This window comes from Macaca nemestrina, chromosome 1, assembly GCF_043159975.1.
Source record: "Macaca nemestrina isolate mMacNem1 chromosome 1, mMacNem.hap1, whole genome shotgun sequence".
In the NCBI taxonomy this organism is placed as follows: Eukaryota; Metazoa; Chordata; class Mammalia; order Primates; family Cercopithecidae; genus Macaca; species Macaca nemestrina.
The window spans coordinates 26,247,612-26,253,908 of record NC_092125.1 but is presented as its reverse complement, the minus strand read 5'-3'; positions in this window follow the sequence as shown (position 1 = coordinate 26,253,908).

Sequence of the window (6,297 nt, the reverse complement as noted above, 5' to 3'; positions counted from 1 at the left end):
CAGGGGTCCAGGCAGGAGGAGATCGTCACCTCTGCCTTATCACAGTTATGATCCTAGGATCTTAACTGCCCAAACTCACTGTCTTCAATTCGAGACAGACAGGATATATGGTCATTCCCTCATTTCATGTCTTAAAACAAAAATGGATGCTTGTATTAAAAAAAAAAAAAAAAAAAAACCAGCCACAGAGGACAGCCAAGTGCAATGCCCTTTGAGCTGTGACCTGCACTCTGTGCTCCTGGGTTCTGAACAGGGGAGAGTGGCTACTGTCTCCACCCTTAGTCCTCCCAGAGACAATGCTGTCCCTTTCCCCATCTTACTTTTCCTCCTAACTCTAGTTGCTACATACTACATACTAAATATGTACTTTTTTGTGTCTTCTCTACTAGAGCATATGCTTCTTTAACAGAGGAATTTTATTTATCCTACTCACCACTGCATCCTTCTCTCCTAGCCTAGCTCATCCTACACACACTGAGTGCTCAGTAAAAGTTTGTTGAATGAATGAAAAAAAAAAATGTTCTTGGATCATCTCTAAGACAACCCTAAAAAATGTTTAAGAAATATGACCAAATTCTTTTCAAAGTGACTTCTACACTGCAGACATGACAACACCTACAGTATGTCTAATCTGGAAATTGTCACCATTTTTGTGATTTCTCTCATTTTACCTCCCCTGTGTAGGGCATAGAGAACTTGGGAGAGGTCTTGTGTAAAAAAAAAAAAAAAGTGTCATATACATGAAGTCAGCCCATAGTGCAAAGTTAGAAGAGCTGTTATGTCTATTTGTATGTTGCTAATATTCACTAAGAGCTTACAACATGGCAAGCACATTACATGTATTTTCTCATTTCATTTTCACAGCAACCCAGGTAGTAAATATTTGATAATTCCCATTATACAGATGATGAAACTGAGACTAAGAGAGGTTAAATAACATGCTCCTGATGTGCATGCCGTATGTGGTAGCATCAGGATTCGACCTCAGGTGGCTAAAAGCCACCACTCCATATTGTCTCTCTGTTTGCCACACCCCTCCATTTATCAGGATAGCCCTGTTGGTAGCATTTTCAACACACTTTCCTCCTTCAAGCAGCGCAGAATCTCCATTTTAGCCTGGAATGGTTTGTATTTGTATTAAGCTTTCTTGTTTTCCAGGCATTTTCATATACATTATACAATTTGCTCTTCAAAACAATGTTTTCTGATAAGCAGGACAGATATCATAATCTGCACATTTCAGACATAGAAAATCAGAAACAAAAAGGTTAAGTGACTTCCCTGAAATCATTCACTTGTTAGAGCTAGGACTTGCACATTGGTGCTCAGCTGCCACCACCACTGTTGCCCAGATGCTCTCTAGAAAAGAGCATCCCGGGTGCTCCAGTATGAATGGCCCCGTGCCTTGAACCACACCCTAAGTTGGCTCCAGGCCCCCACCACTTCTCAGAGCAATCTCTGGGAAGCCTGAAGCTGGCAAATCACTGATCCACCTTGTCAGCTAATTGTAGGCAGATCCTGCCCTGGGGAACCTCAGGAACCTTTTCTCAGAACCTTCAATAAGAGGAAAATGTTCCAAGATTTCAAAGACAACTTGTATATCTAAGAATGAGTCCAAATGTTATACTTAGTTTAAAAGATGATGACAAATATTTATGGCTAATTTTACTCTCACTCTCCTTGCCCTGATCCCCTCAGTCTCCACCCACTCTCCACCTACCCCTTTCCACTCCACAAAGAAATAACATTGGATCACATTCCATAGAATGAAAAAGCTTCAAATTATAGCTTTATGAACATGATTCTGAGAAACCACTTTACGAAAGATCCTTATCAGCTATTCCTGCAGGCTAAGTGGGGATGAGTAATTGGAAGAAACAGGATTATAAATTTTAATCTACTCCTTTTTAGAAAATCTTATGTGATGTCATGGCTGACTAGCAACCAACAAGCATATAAAATGAGCATAGTAATGATCACCAAAAATGAAGGATTTTGCCTCAAGTGGTTTCTATGAAATAATCCACTCGCCTGCCTGAGCCATTCTTTTTCTTTAGTTTGTCTTCATTTCTCTATGACCCATGGGATGATCTTCATGCCTACATGAAGGTCGTACTTGTCCTTCTGTGCCTGAGCCCATGTGTTTTGCACATGTGTCTGCCTGTTTGCATTTGTGGGAGCTGGATTGAGTGGGGACCTACCAAGTTGCAGGCACTGTGGTAGGAGTTTTCCATATATAAACTCATTATGCTTCCCGTAGGCCTGTGATATGGGTGTGATTGCTAGTATTGTTCTCCTTTTACAGGTGAACACACTGAGGCTCAAAGAAGTTAGGGGATTTGCCTAAGAACACATAAAAACTGCTAAAAGTTACCGTAATGATAGACCTAAAATAGTAACTGGGTATCAGCACTAAAATACATCCACACATTCTTTCAACACTCTTATTTCAGCATAGGACTACCTTTTTCAATGAATCTGATTGAGTGCTAACACTAAGCAACCAGGGAGAGAAAACTATGTGGAATCTTTAATGACTTTCTCTTTCTCCACTTAAGAGATTCATAATGACAATGCTCGTCTTAATTTTGTTTTTGCCAAAATGTATTCCATGTATTTATGCATGGTTTATAGCTTAGCCCCTCATTATGTTATGGGTCAAAATTATTTACAAACCAAGTCAGATACCTTTTAGGTTTTTTTAAACCACCCATCCCCTCAATTATGAGACCAGGATGATAGCTATTTAATATTTTTTCAGAAATAAGTCACAACATCAATTGTAATAATGATACATGAAGCCATGTTGGAGTATGTGAACAATTTGTTTCTTTAAATCATTGTACCATTGCTTGATTAAGCTTAAGAAAAATTTTTTGATGGATTGAGTGAAAATTAAGTCTGATCTGAATGCAGCCTTGCATATGAACATGTATCTGAAGAAAATTAAGCTAGACACAAATAATAAGCCTGACAACGTCTCCTTTAATTATTTACACCTGACCCACAATTTGGAAAACACTCTCCATTAAACTGTTGTTCTAATCAGATACATCACTGTCCAGTCTGTAACAGTGCAAGAATGGCTGCCAGTGGCAACTATTTGCTCTTCCTAAAGGAGGAGCAAAATATTCTCAAATTACTTTAATTTTTCAATATGAAAATCTATTAATAAATTTGTTTACTTCCTTAAAGCTATACACTTTTCCTTACTTTATAATTGTGCATAGAAAGTTGAGTATACATCTCATTTTTGTAACATAAAACTCATTATCCCATGTATTTTTGTGTTGTGTGTTTCCATTCATTTATGTGATTAATTTATATGGGTATTTTCCTAATGGAACTATAAGTTTTATGAAATATAAATGGCCTAAGTTTGTTACCATTAAAATATTAGGACTTCAAAGATAGTGGCCTCAATATGATCTGGGAAAGTTCAAAGACAGGAAAGCAGTTAGGACAAAAAAGAAGCAAAAAAATTTTTTAGAAGCTCAGGCCTTGGCTGGGTAGTACTATTGGATCAAAGAATGTATGTGGCCTAGTAAAGAGAAATGATGCTAGCAAGGTAAGCAAAAGCCAGACCTTGAAATACTTTACCAAGGAGCACATCGAGAAAAATCCACTGGAGGATAGTGACATATCAGTTTGGAAACTGAATTTGAGAAAAATGACTCAGTCTGCAGTACAGAAGATGTATTGGAGGGTGGAAAATATTGATGGCAGGAAGAATGGTAACCTGGGTTACTATATGGTAACTACATATAGTAATCCAGGCAAGAAGCAATGAAGGACTAATCCGAGGCAACATCAGTGAAGACAGAGACGTGTCAATGGATATGGGAGAGTTTAAGGAGGCTACGGAAGGTGGTGACTGGTTTGCTGAGTAAGAGAAGATGAACAAGTGACTGAAAGGAGTCATCCTTGAAATGAACAACTAAGGGACCTGTGATACCATTTAAGGGAATAAGAAATACAACAGAAGTTGCATGTTTTGCCAGGAAGTTAGCATACTGAACTTGAAATGCCCAGGTGCATCCTAGTAGAACTATCTAGTAGAGAGATAGCTCTGTAGAACACCAGAGAGAAGGCAGAAGATAATTGGTACTTATCCGTGAAAGCTGAAATTGGCTTTAAATAAGGTCCCTCACCATTAGGGTATGGCGTAAGAAGAGAAACACCAAAGTTTAAGTGGGCAAAAGAAGAGGATTCCATGAAGAAGGTAGGGCTAGGAAGGAACCAGAAGATAGCGATACCTCAGAAGTCAAAAGGAAGGAGAACTGCTAGAAGAAAACGGTCTACACAGGGCCAGGCACAGTGACTCTTGCCTGCAATTCCAGCAGTTTGGAAGGCAGAGGTGGGAGGATGACTTGGGCCCAGGAGTTCAAGACCATCCTGGGTAACACAGGGAGACCCCCATCTCTAGAGATAATTTTTAAAATTAGCCAGATGTGGTGGTGCATACCTGTGGTCTGGAGGCTGAGGTGGGAGGATCACATCACTGGAGTCCAGGAGTTCAAAGCTACAGTAAGCTGTGATTATGCCACTGCACTTCAGCCTGGGTGACAGAGCAAGACCTGGCCAAAAAAAAAAGAAAAAAACAAAAAAAAAGAAGGAAGGAAGGAACGAAGGAACGAAGGAAGGAAGGAGGAGGAGGAGAAGACGAAGAAGGAGGAGGAGGAGGAGGAGAAGGAGAAGGAGGAGAAGAAAAAGAAAGAAAGAAAGAAAGAAAGAAAGAAAGAAAGAAAGAAAGAAAGAAAGAAAGAAAGAAAGAAGAGAGAGAAAGAGAGGGAGGGAGGAAAGAAGGCAGAGGAGAGAAGGAAGGAAGGAAGGAAGGAAGGAAGGAAGGAAGGAAGGAAGGAAGGAAGGAAGGAAGGAAAAGAAAACGGTTCACAGAAAGAATGCAGAGACTAAAAAGTGTTCTTTGTTTTGCAGAGCATTGGTGACTCCATTTCAGTGCAATAGGGAGGGCAGAGGCCAAATGTAACAGGTTTGAGTTGGAATAGATTGTAAAACTATCAAAACTCCAAATCTCAATGCAGTTTGAAAACTACTCATCAAATCCAATATCCCAATTTTACAAATGAGCAAATTGAGGCCCAAAAAGGGAACATGATATCCAAGGTCACACAACTAGTGGCAAAACCAGAATCTCCTAACTTCCAGTGCCCTCTCCAGTGTCATTTTGGAGCTGCCCATGTTACCTTTACAGTTTATATACAGTTACTGCTGGGATGCTATACCTCTTGGAGACCATCAAGCCATTCCGACCCTGTGTCTGAGATACATGTGTCACCATGACCCTGAAGAACAGGCCAGTTGCCTTGTCCATCAGTGTCTTCTCTGCCCACTTCTAATTGAAAACTTAGAATTTAGGATTAAAATTTTAAATAGTTCAGATGAGCGATCATTAATAATGCAGTTCAATTCCATTTGATCCTCATGTGGTCCCTCCTGAATGCATAAGTAAAGAAGCTCTGATTCCTTTATTACTGGAAACAGAGCAGTCGGAGGGGTGTGCAGGGCTCTGAGGTGAGCAAACCTGAGTTCCAGTGGGACTCCTTAGGTAATGTTTTAAGGTCAACATCTATTGAGCACCTACTGAGTGCCATGCCCTGTGCCTTGCATAGGGAGTGCAAACACTATTAATCCCTAGCCCTGGCTCTTGAGGGAGTTTTGTTCTCTCTGGCTGTGGTTGGACAGACTTAGAGAAAGTTGAATCTCTTAGGCAGTCAAGCTAGTCCTCTCTAAAGTCTTTAACTCAACCCATCTTAGGAGCTCTGTGATCATCTCTGTGCCTCCAAACTAAGATAGCATTGATGGCATGGGGAGAAGCATATCTGTAAATTTAATGATTATGAAATAAGAAGGACTGGTCCTGGCCAGAATTTAGCTACTCCTTTACCTTCCATTACTCCTTTTTTCTCCCCTGCAGGGACACCTACTCAGCATCCCATACCCAACATCTACCTCTCTTCAGCTCTCACTCTCACTCTCGCCCTAGTTCTCAGTCTCTCTACCACAGTGTTCTCAATGATTATTGGGGGAACCAGCCCCCAATATTTCAACATAGGTTATTTTCTATTTTCCCTAAGTGTCAGCTGGTCTGAGAAATAAAGAGAAAGAGTACAAGAGAGAAATTTTACAACTGGGCCACTGGGGAGACATCACATATCAGCAGGTTCTGTGATGCCCCTAGAGCTGCAAAACCAGCAAGTTTTTATTAGGGGTTTCAAAAGGAGAGGGGTGTATGAATAGGGAGTGGGTCACAGAGATCACATGCTTCAAAGGCAATAA